This window comes from Drosophila sulfurigaster, chromosome 3 (genome assembly GCF_023558435.1).
Source record: "Drosophila sulfurigaster albostrigata strain 15112-1811.04 chromosome 3, ASM2355843v2, whole genome shotgun sequence".
Lineage (NCBI taxonomy): Eukaryota > Metazoa > Arthropoda > Insecta > Diptera > Drosophilidae > Drosophila > Drosophila sulfurigaster.
In genome coordinates, this window is record NC_084883.1 from 4,877,437 (window position 1) to 4,889,476 (window position 12,040).

General features: G+C 34.4%; 1 protein-coding gene across 1 annotated transcript in view; it reads right to left on the reverse strand.

The window, feature by feature from the left end:
- The window catches only part of LOC133843720 (neuropeptide CCHamide-2 receptor), a 30,736-nt gene extending 20,304 nt beyond the window's left edge, over positions 1-10,432 (reverse strand). The window contains exon 1 of the mRNA XM_062277373.1: positions 10,086-10,432. The gene's annotated coding sequence lies outside the window, so the exon portion shown is untranslated. The remainder of the gene's footprint in view (positions 1-10,085) is intronic.
- Positions 10,433-12,040: the final 1,608 nt, after the last annotated feature.

Below are 12,040 nucleotides of genomic sequence, written 5' to 3' on the forward strand. Positions count from 1 at the left end.
GCGCTTCCATTCTGGGCCATGACGTGGCGTGATTAATTATTTGGCAAATATTTGAAATGCCCGAAGAGGTTTCACTTACAGCACTCGCTGCTCTTGCTCCCATTTTAGTGCTGCTGCCATAGCGATGAATATGAGGAGAATAAGAATATAAAATGAAAAATAATCATTCAAGTAATTTACGCAAATACTTGGCTAAACACACACACACACACAGTGTACTCGATATAGTATTTAATTAATTTTCACTTTTGGCCAAACTTTGATGGCACAATGATGGACAGTGTGTGGCACATTTTCGCATTTTCAATTGGCATTCTCTTTCAGTTTGTGTGTTTGGCTGTTTGTTTGCTTGTTTTCCAAATAAACAGACGCCACTTAGTAGTCGTACTTCATTTCGATTTATTTCGAAAAAACATTTTCTCTTCTGCTTCGTGTTCTTCTCCTTGGCGTATGCCTCGTATACGCTATTTTAATGGTCACATTCAATTACTTTTCACGCACAAGCTCAAAGATGTTTTCCGTCCGCTGTTTTATGTGTTGTGCTATTTCTTGCTTCCAAATATTTTAATTGATTTCATGTGGTAGTTTCCCTTCATCCACACCCTATTTTCTAGTGTAAATATTTCGTTTTATTGGCAGCTTCTCAATTGTTTATCCACATTGTTCACACCATAACCGTATCTTCTATTCGAATTTTAGATCTCACTTTTGCCCGACTAAGCTACAAGCAGACGCATACATTTTAAGCCCATTTCAGAGCCGCTCAAATGCAAATTGAAACTAAAAACAACAAAAGTAACAGCTTGAAACAAGTCCAACTCGCATAACTCACATTCTTGACAGCCTGAAAAGCCAAAGAAAAAACAAAAAAAAAATGAAACAGTTACAAAGATTGTAACCCTTGCAAATACCAGGCTTTGACTCTGCAGCAGTATGTTGCCAACCTTGTCGTCCTTTGTCAGTAAGAGTATGCAAAGGGCGACACACAAACCAGGTTGAAAATGTTTAAGAAAACACACAGCGTATACGTAATATTCTTCAGTATATGTATATTAAAACACAGTAAAAACATATTAATTTAACTAAATCTAGTAAAGTTGTTAAAAACGTGTTATATCCAAGCTAAAACGCATTTTAAAGTTTGCATTTCCGTTAAAATTAAGACAAAAGAAAGTAAATATAAATTTCTTATATATTATATGTAATAAAATAGATCAGTTTTGTTATTTTCATTTTATATTTTCTTACTACCATCAATTTAATTACCATCTAAATCCTAAATAATAATGCATTATTTTAAAATATTGCATTATTAAGTTCTTTAAAAAGAATTTCTTGATTTAAATTTTTAACAAATTTTCTACAGTTTCGTGTAAAAAATATATAAATTTATGCTACAATAAATTTGATATTTTCAGCACTTTCTAACCATATACCCTAAATTATTCAGCCCATTTGCATATGGATATTGATACGTTAGCTAAATCGAAAATTTATTACAGATTGGTTAACTATGACATATGGCTCCCCTAGGAGTAACATGATTTACAGTACAGTGTTCTACAAGAGAGTATTCCAGCATTGAGTGAGAATGTTGCCCTCTCCCCTCAGTTTGTTTGGTTTGCCTTTTGGATTTTTTGCTACCTTATGCGGCAATCTGTCAACGGCGAAAATGCAGCGAATTTCAATTGAAGGTTTCGCGATAAATTTTTGATGTCGACGGAACTCGAGCCTCAGCACGGGCCAAAGAGGAATAAACAAATGGCAAAGCAGAAAATCAGAATTGAAATTGCTCTTAAATTGTTTGCGGCACACAGAATTGAAAAGCAATTTCGGTTCTTGGTCAGGAATGCGAAGCTGGGGCTGTTCAGAACGTTCATGCTTACATCTACATTTTTGAGTCCAGGCAAGCTAATTGGCAAAATCACGCCATCAAAGTTGAGAGTCAATGCGAAACAGGAGTAAGAGAAGCGGCAGCAACAGCAATAGCAGCAGCCACAGGCAGCCCAGAAATTTATTGTCCACATAATTCAAGCCAAATTCATTTTGGGGACCAGCACAGAGGGTTGCCAGCGCAAAGGAAGACAAACAATTTTCGACAGCTCTAAGTAAATTACCCTCCACGTGCAGACTGAGAACAAAATATACTACGTGTGCTCATGGGGGAAAAATACTGCCTTTCTACATACTTTATATGCCGAGACTGAGACTGCACAAGAGAATTATTTTGAAGACAATTTCCTTATCCACATGTCGGTCAATGTCAATAGAACATTAGCACAGAGACCGAGACACAATGAAACGAGATAAACACAAAATATGCAAAGACGATGAATGTAAAAATTCAAGCAGAGCAAAAGAAAAACAAAAAGCGCTCGTTTGGCTGATGTAAACAAATGTTTAACAATAGCTGCTAATGACTGTGAATTGCTTCCATATTTATTATGATTAAGTACTAGTTCCAACAGCGCTGAGTGTGCAAGACACATAAAGTACAGTCGTATATTATTCAAATTTTACTTATTCTCAATCAAAGAGAATCTGCAAATGATCGCTGCAATTATCGAAATCTTTGAGATCATGTGAGCTCTCTTTGTATAATACTAAATTGTAAAAGTTGTTTCATTCATTATGCGTTAATCTTAATACCCTACACAGCACTTGTTAACTTTACACACTACACAACACTAAAATAATGCTATCATTACTTACTACTCAACACTTAATTACTTAGTAAGTTCTTGTTACATAATACACTTAATTTAAGAATGTATTGATAACAGAACCAAGAAACTAAGAAGTCGATAACAAAGCGACACATATTTGTATCATATTGATCAAGATCAAGAGGCAATATTGTAGAAAATGGCGAATTATTAATATTTGTAAATAAAATGCATATAACGAAAAGAAATAATTGAGAATTATACCCTACTACTAAATGGGTTTTTTCACTATCCTAAAATGAAATACAATTCAATACTTTACATTTTTCAAGGAAAATTGCAATGTGTACAAAAAAATTATATAAAATATCACTACTCTTCAATTCTTACTTGATGATTCAGCCCGTAAATTCGTGACCTTCAAAAGCACCTTCTGCAAATCTCTGACTTATAAAGCTAATTTCCATTGAAAAACAAAAATCGTAATTAACAATCACAAGTTTGCAGCTGAGGGCTTCAAAAAAGTTTTTCTAGATGAAAATTAAAATATTTTTGCTGTAGTGAAAAGAAAGAAAGAAAAAAGAAAAGTATGGCATCTCATGACGGTGACTCGTATTAGATGAGAATGTTTATGTAAATTAAATGGTTTTTTTGTGCTTTATTTGTAAGCCAAAAGATAAATGTAGCTCACCGAATGGAAACGGAGAGCAAACTCAAACCCGAAGACGGAGCAAAAAAATCAAATAATAGAACAATGTGTTCAAGTTGCGTAACACAGCAGAAAGCATAAAAGAAACAACATCTTTTTCTATGCATATTGTATCTATTTATTTATTTGAATGTTGTTTTTTTCGTATCTCTTTTTGCAATTTCAGTGCATTATTTATAGCATTTGTGGTCAGTGAGTGGACGAGTGGAAGGCGGATTATGGGCGGTGGGCGTGGGTTCGTGCCTTTCTTTCCTTCGTTCTGGAGCAATGATTTTATGATAAATGACGAAAAAGTTAATCATCAACTCGAAGTGTACTCGAGTCTGGAGTAGCTGTTCGACAAAGGGGGCAACAGCCACAACGAGAGTAAATCAGGAAAAACTTGTGGCCAAATGAAAAAAGTTGTTGCTTTTGTCCGAGCAGGTGGGAAAAACCCATTCTTAACTATTTATAAGAAAAACAAGTCATACTTCAGAAGCTGCTGACGTCAATGAATAGTAAATGATGTTGTACAGGTTAAAGAAAGTTTTGCTAAAAGTTGCTGTTATTGATTGATATTGTGGTTAAAAGATTAATGTGAAAGACTTTAACCTCAATTCACTATCAAAATTAACTCTACTATAAATCGTGAGAACTCCAGCATTGACATTAGCAAACAATTCAACAAAATGACCAAGAGACAAGCGAATCCATTTATCAAGGGGACGAACGAATATGTTAGCTTCCAGCTTTTCCAAACAAGACTTGTGCATAGTAACCAAATCACATAACAACATTATCCCAAGGCTCAAGAGCAGCTCATCTTTCAGTCGGCTGCTCGGCATTGGATTACCTTTGCACAAGCACACACTGAGAAAGTGAGAGAAATATAAAGAGAGAGAGAGATAGGCATAATCTGTTGGATGGTAGATGGCAGATGACTGAGCAGTTTTCATAGACTGAGAAACATTGGAAACAGAGGCTTAGATTACGCACGTAGCCGGCACATTATCCGCATCAGCAGATTGAGTGACTATAACTGGATGCTGGCTCCATTTACCATTTGCCATGTTGCATGTCATCGATTGACAACCTGTCAATGCCTCAGCCTCAGCCTCAGTCTCTGTCTCATTCTCAGTCTCGTTCTCAGCCTTGGCTTTGATTTGACTTGGGACCTAGACTGGCAACACACGTTTTACCTCTTGCATTTATTTAATTTCCTATTTATGCCACATCAATATTGAAAACAAAAAACTGACTACATGACTGTGTGTCAGCTTGGTGGAATGACATTATCCGCTCTCTAGCCGTATACAAATGGAAATTGTAATTGAATTTCGTTGATTATTCATGCGAATCGCCTGATATGAGTGCATCTACTTATTCAGTTGTGACTAGCAAAAAACAATGTGTCCAATATTACAAATAAATGTGCTGAATGTTTATTCAAAAGTATTTGTAAGTAAACAAATAGATTTCTAATTAAAATGCATTCATTCACAATGGTTCTTTGTTCTCTCCTTGTGGTCTGCTCATCTCATGAGAGTTTAAATAAATAATTTCATTTGTAAGTGAGTAGACAATGGGACAATGGAAAATATAAGAAATATTTTCTCAATTATTCTCTATGATATACATTTTCACTTTCAAATATTATTTGATGAAAAGGTGTTAAATGCAGAGCGGCATTTATATCGCGTTACAAATACATTTCCAACATTTTAAAGTTAGGACGAGCTTCGAAAAAAAAATAATCAAGTTTAATTATGTCTCGAGAAAACAGCAAAGCCCTGAATCAAATACTTGCAAATGGCTTTAGTTAATTTACTGTAAAATATAAAATAATGTATATATAAATATATTTCAGAAAATCCAGAATAAAATGTAGAACAAAATTTTAGAGATATTTCAAATAATGTATTACATTTAATGAAAATAGAATGTAACAATTTATGTCCTATACATAATTTTCATTTCATTTCATGGAATTTATGTTAAAATAGGTTTCATTAATGATTAAATTCTTGACAATTTATCATCCCCATAAAACAATCCATCCGTAGCAGATACTATTACCGTATTAACATTCGTTGAGATACACAAATAGACCTTGCTTGTTAATCGGAGTCCAGCTTCAGCTCCAGCTCCAGCTGCTCCATATTCATAATGTGCTTTGCATTATTTCTTGCCCCCCTGTTATGCAATCAGCTGATTAACTGACGAGAGCAATACGAGAGTCCAGCGCAGAGGCAGCCCAAGGCATAATTGAGCAATTTAGCCAGCGTTTGAGCCTGAATCTTTAATGGATGGTCATTAATAATGGGCAACAGCATTCATTCATCAGTTTAATATGACGAATTAATTTGAGTGCTTTAAAGGGCGACGTCATTGAAAAAATCCCATTAAATGTGATGTCAAGCGCTTTAATAAGAAAATTTCACTAGTAAACATTGACTGTAAGTGACACATTAATGAGAATAAAAGAGAGCAGTAGTGAGCACACAAGAGAGCTGCAGTTGACAATGGATAAACGAGTAGAAGATGCTTCGAAAAATTGAATGAAGCGGAAATTATAATGGGAAATTCATATTGAGCTCAGGCAAACAGCGAGCAACGAACAACAATGCCGGAAACCAGAAGTTCCACAAAAGCACAATAAAAATTCAAATGAGGATAAACTTTAAACTTCAATGGACGCCAACAATGTTGTAAGTGAGTTGAATAAAGAGCTTAAGAAATTGTGACCAAATCACAGCATAAATCCCGAATCAACTAGGAGAAAATAACTGTCACAATGGGACTTAGAGCCTGAGGAAGCCGAAGATTGAGCATGCCAGCATTAAAAGCCCTAGTTGTACATAAATCAAACGAACCTTTAACTTAACGTCTCTATGAAACGAAAAAATGTTTCATTTACTGAAAGAACTGCTAGTAGATACCCTACTAAAAAATGATATGATATTGAAATGTGTTAATAATCTATTAATCACTTAACCAACTAAATTCTGCCCATCTAGCAACCTTGTGTGTAATATTGGATTCTATCTAAGCTTAGTTCTAGTCACACTCAACTTTCTAGTCATTCTCAAAGCAGAAAGAAATTATATTTTTAAAGCAGCTCTTCTTTGTATTGAGCAAATCAATTCCCAGAACAAAAACTTTGTACTATGCAGGCAAACTACCTTACTGTTCCGTGTACTTTCTTGCAGGGTATTGAAAGGCGACAAAGTCGTCAAAGCACATAAATATCAATTTGGCCAGCCTATTGACAACTCGCCAGTCTGGCCAAATGAAATGCAATATATTATTACCTGCCCGCAAGGCAAAGGAATGGGAATTTTCCAAAAATAAAAGCACAAAAGAAAATGCTGGCAAATATGAACATAAATTATGGCAGCCATAGATTAAAGAGACGCCTGCCTGACGACACATTTGTTGGCAATTAAAATGCGAACATGTCCAACAGAAATGCACCACCAAACATACTTCGTCCCACTCCCACTTCCTCTCCACTTCTCGACCATGTCACCATGTCCCTCTTGCCTGCCATAAAAATACCAGCACGGAAATTATATGAGCAAACATCTAAGCAAAAAGTTTTTCCCGCGTGGCGGCTGCCATTACTAATTCAATTGAAGCTACAAGCAATTTTTATTTATTTATTTTACTTTCACTTCTCATTCCCGATTCTCACCACACGCCGCAGCACCTCTCCCGAAAATGTCGCAAAAGTTGCCATGGAAATTTTCAGACTTGGATATATTGCTTTTAAATGGTCAGCCTACCCAAGAGTGAGCCATCAGCCTCAACGACGAAGGCTGACATATGGCCAAGTGGCAAAACGAGAAAACATAAAAAGTTTTCGCTCTCTTTTTTGACATTTCAAGCCGCTTTAAAAGTTCTTAAACATACTTAAATGTGTGTGTGTGTGAGTAAACACATATACATAAGTATTCGTATATGTGCGTGTGTCTGTCTTATGACCACAATTGCGAATACGTATGGCATCTCTATTGAAGTCGAAAGTCATGTTGGTTTACAGCATGCGATTCTAAGGATGCCCAAATTTTTCAAAGGTCTTTAGATTTTTAAAAATATGTTTTACACTTTAATAGTTCTTTTATATTCACAAGTACGCACACTGACTATGTGATTCTATTATATTTTAAGTTTTAACATGTAAGTAAATTTACTTATTAGAAATTCTAAAACTCATTGAAAAGAACTGCCCAACATTTTTATTTATCTTGCTATAAATATATGTATATAAATGCTATACAACTGTTTTTTGTTTATTAATTTGACTATAAACTTGATTTGAAATAATTATTGAACTGTCATTAAAATCTATAGCAATTAATATAGGTCTTCAACATATAACAATATTGTTTGCAGGAATATCAAAGACAAGTTTTTGTTAAGCTTGAAATATTCCTACTTAATAGGTTCAATGAGATTCCACATTATCCTCTTTATACAACTCAAATTCAAAATTTGATTAAATTTCTTATAAAAACTGCAAATAGCAAATCGACTTATTAATGACTTTGAGAATAAGATACTTAGTAGTTGAATAGATTGATTGACTTAGAAGCAATAATGCAAATCGAATGGCACAAAAAGGTTGCGTATTAAAAAAAAAAGGGTAAACAGTTCATTAAGTTGGGAACTTTCCACAATATTATCGATATCCACCCATCTGTCAGGCGAGCAGATGCAAATCAGTTACCATAAAAATGAGTGTAAATTTGCATAAACTGTAAGGGACAATGAAAATGTTATAAAATCCTCGTCTATTAAAGTTTGAAAAGCCTGCAAACAATTTGTATTTGCCATTAAGCTCATTTATGACCACAAAATATTTTGCCCAAATATGAATAGAGACATTCACACGTGTATTATGTGTATGTGTGTGTGTTTGAGTATTATGCCGCAGTTTTAATACTCCAACAAAGCGCGGAAAAATAATCAAATGATTGTCAAGCGCACACGAAATATAAATATGACCCTCTGGGCATATTACGACGTTACGTATACACCATGTGTGCTGCGTCAATTTTATTAACCGCAAAAACTTTTGTGGCAACAGCATCAGCAGCAGCATGTGAAAGAGGCAACCAATCAGGCAACGAGTGTGCCCCAGAGCCAAGTCTACAATATTTGTCTAGGGTAATCATGTGGAAGACAAAGCAAACGATGCCAACTTTTGTCATCAAAATTTAGAAATGCTGTAACCCGGCGTATGCACTCAACAACAAAAAAGGGAAAACAATTATAAAACAAAAAAAAAAAAAACGCTTAGTACACGAAGGGAAACATTAATTACGTCAAATTTTGGTTGCCACAAAGGGCAGGTAAATGGATGTTGAGCAAATGGATGCTCTGGGCTTGTCAGTGATTGCGAACGCTAATTAACGTCAACTGATTTTGGCTTGAACTGTGTGAATTTGGTGCGTGCTGCAAGGGTTGACACACGGCTGACGGTCCGATAGAAGCACTCTGTGTTGACTGTTGACTGTTAGACTGATTGGCTTATGCTAATTTTAAGCAGAGCAGCGCCAAATAGCTTGTCATTTGCCACCAAAATTGCCTTGATTCTGATTGATCCCCAGGCAGGCGTTTATTTTGAGGCGTGTTGCTGAACTCAGCAGAGAACTGAGTTTATTGCCTGCTTCGAGCACTCGCTTAGTTTTGAACTATTGCAATCCTTTTAATTATATTATTTCGCTTGTTCGCTTATCTCTCTGCGGTTCTCTTGCTCACCGTTTACGCAACATTCGAGAAATCGGAAGTTTCTCTGCGTTTATCTCATAAAAAGATGCCACAAATTTCATTAACTTGATGTCAGTCACAAACAGAAAACACTGAACGCAACTCGTTATCAGATTTGTACAGAATCTTAAGTTCAACTCGCTTTGTAATTTAATTTGAACAGAAGGTCAATTAGGCCTTTACAGATATATTTAAGTAATTAAATATCTGTTAGATGGACAACACTCTATTAATAGAACCTTTCAAAAGTCAAAATAAAACAGAATAGTATTTTTGGGCTGGAAAATAATAAATTTTTGTTAAAGTCTTTTAGTTACAATAAAATAAGTGATTTTTATTAATTTGAAAATATCGGATGTCAGATTTTTTAATTTAAATTAATATACAATACTTTTGGATAAAAAGCAGATTATATTTATAAGATCCATTAAATTGAATAAAGTGTTTTAAATGAAAAAAGAATAATGCAAAAAAATATAAAGATTTTAGAAACTATTTCTTAAAGTGAAATAAAATATTTTTAATATGAATTAACATACTTTTTAAATTGATACTCAATACTTAGAGATAAAAAAGAAGATTGTGTTAATGCACTTTATTGTTGAAAATCTATTATAGCCCATGAAGCTTTTAGCATTTTTTCGCTGAACAAATCAATTCCAAGTAATAAATTCAACACTTTGTTGCCGCTTTCAGCGGACCAAAACATTGTGAGACTTCACAAAAAAATTAATGACATCTAAAATTTGCAGTCCGAGCAGAGAAGTCTGTCAGTAAGGTCAGACATAAAAAAAAGTATTCGAGACAGATGGGTAATGATTTAAGCCTGGCTAAGCAAACAGACAAATATTTGCAGGAACATTTTGATAAAGTTGCCCGATCGAACTCTCTGTTGATTTATGGCCTTAGCAACCCACTGGCATTTGAGTTGAGTGAGTGGAAAACACTTTTCAACTTACGAGTTCGCAGCACAGCCAAACAACTTTTCCACAGATGCCTGCAAATGATGCAAAAATAAACATCCAACAGTTCAATACTCGCACTGCTCAAAGTAATAGTTCTTCAATATTTCATGTCGGTTTTTCTATTTTAAACACTTGTCCCGAACCGAGACGTAAACAAACTTGGCACAATTCGCGTCGCCCCAAATATTTGTTGTATATATATATTTATTTCGTTTATTTTTTGACACGCTTTTCAATTTCAATTATTTTCAAGAAAATTTCCAAATATTCTTAGTGAATTTTTTAAATCTTTTGTTTCCGCTTGATCAGTCTCCGGACGACCAACGACCGCTTAGGGCGAATCCGTTCACAGGACTAAATTGACGAAGCGAAAGCTAGCAGCATTCTAGCCAAATGCCATCCACAGCCAATCTGACTGATTGCGGCTGGCAAAAACGCGCCAAAAGATGCCATCCACAATGAACGCCAAATGGAAGCCACCATGTGCGGATGTTTGAACTGCGCAATCTCTTCGCTATTTGTGGAATTTATTCATTTCGTTATGTGGATGCTGTATTCGCCTTTCGTGTATGTGTGTATGTGTGTGTGTGTGTGTGGGTGTGGACAACTGTTGCCTTAATACCATTGAGCGAAATTTCATTCATGATTTTCTGCGACTGACACAAATTGTTCGCAGCTGCTCAAATAATTCTATAAATATTTCCCATATTTTTAACTGGTTTCAAGCTGCTTTTAAATTTCCTCCGAAATGCTTTACACATCGAAGCATTAAGACACTGGTAACCACAACAAAGTCTTTTGTGGTTTCCCAGCTCGAAATGGAGTCAAGCAATAAGTCAGCACATTTCATTAACTTTCCTTGGAAAACTGGCACGTGTTCCTCCTCTTAAGCCATTAACATGCTTGACATGTTTAATAATTAACAAATATTATATGTAAGTATCTCAAAGTGAACAAATTTCAATCTTCATAAGATAATTAATATGGAATTTTTGCACACCGTCAAAATCGTATATTGCTTAAGGGAAAAGAATAAATCGCAATCAAATCACATTCTTATTGAGATATTCCAATTAATCAAATTATTATATTCTAAACTAAGCACTTTTTATATAAGAATGTTTCATTGTATTTGTAAAAACAACTCTAAAACGTAAAATATTCTTACTTAAAAAACATAATCAAGCCACTCAAACTTGTATAAATTCTATTAAAAAATGCAATTTTCCATTATACAATAACTATATTTTTTTGAAAATATAACAAATGAGACATTATTGTTTGTCAGTCTACAACTTGCTGGAGCTTCAAAGGAAAATAGAAAGGCCATTGAAAAAGCTTTGTTATCTAATGATATTTATATAGACTTATGACAATAACTTGTTTAATTTATAGTTGTTGAATAAAGTTTCTTTGTTTTGAGAGTAAATTGATAGACTCATTTAAGTACTGCGTATAATGCTGAAGATATAAATAGGCTGTAATCCGTAGAGAGAGAAAAGACTCATTTTCAACGCGCCATTCACTGAGATCAGTCACTTGTAAAATGTCTCTGAAGTTTTTCATCTATTTAGCATTTGTGGCCATAATAATGGTCAACAATGCACCTAAATCAGAAGGATCTAATTTTTTGCAAGTGATGTGTTTATGGAATCCCAATTTTTTCAATTTTACACAATGCCTACCATACCGGTCCACCACTAAAGTGCCCTTAGTTGACAGTTTTCGTTATAATGGTACTCTAGGTGGTAGCATTCAAAGTGTTAAATAAAAGTCAAAAGGATACTTCGACCTATTTATATCTGCAATGTAATCCAGACAAAGAATAATTTTATATTCAAAAAATAAATAAATTATCAAATTATAAGATTCTAAGTAAATGTAAAATATGTTAAGGACAAACACAATCAGAGAGCTACGTTCGAGTATTCATGACTGTGAGATATGAT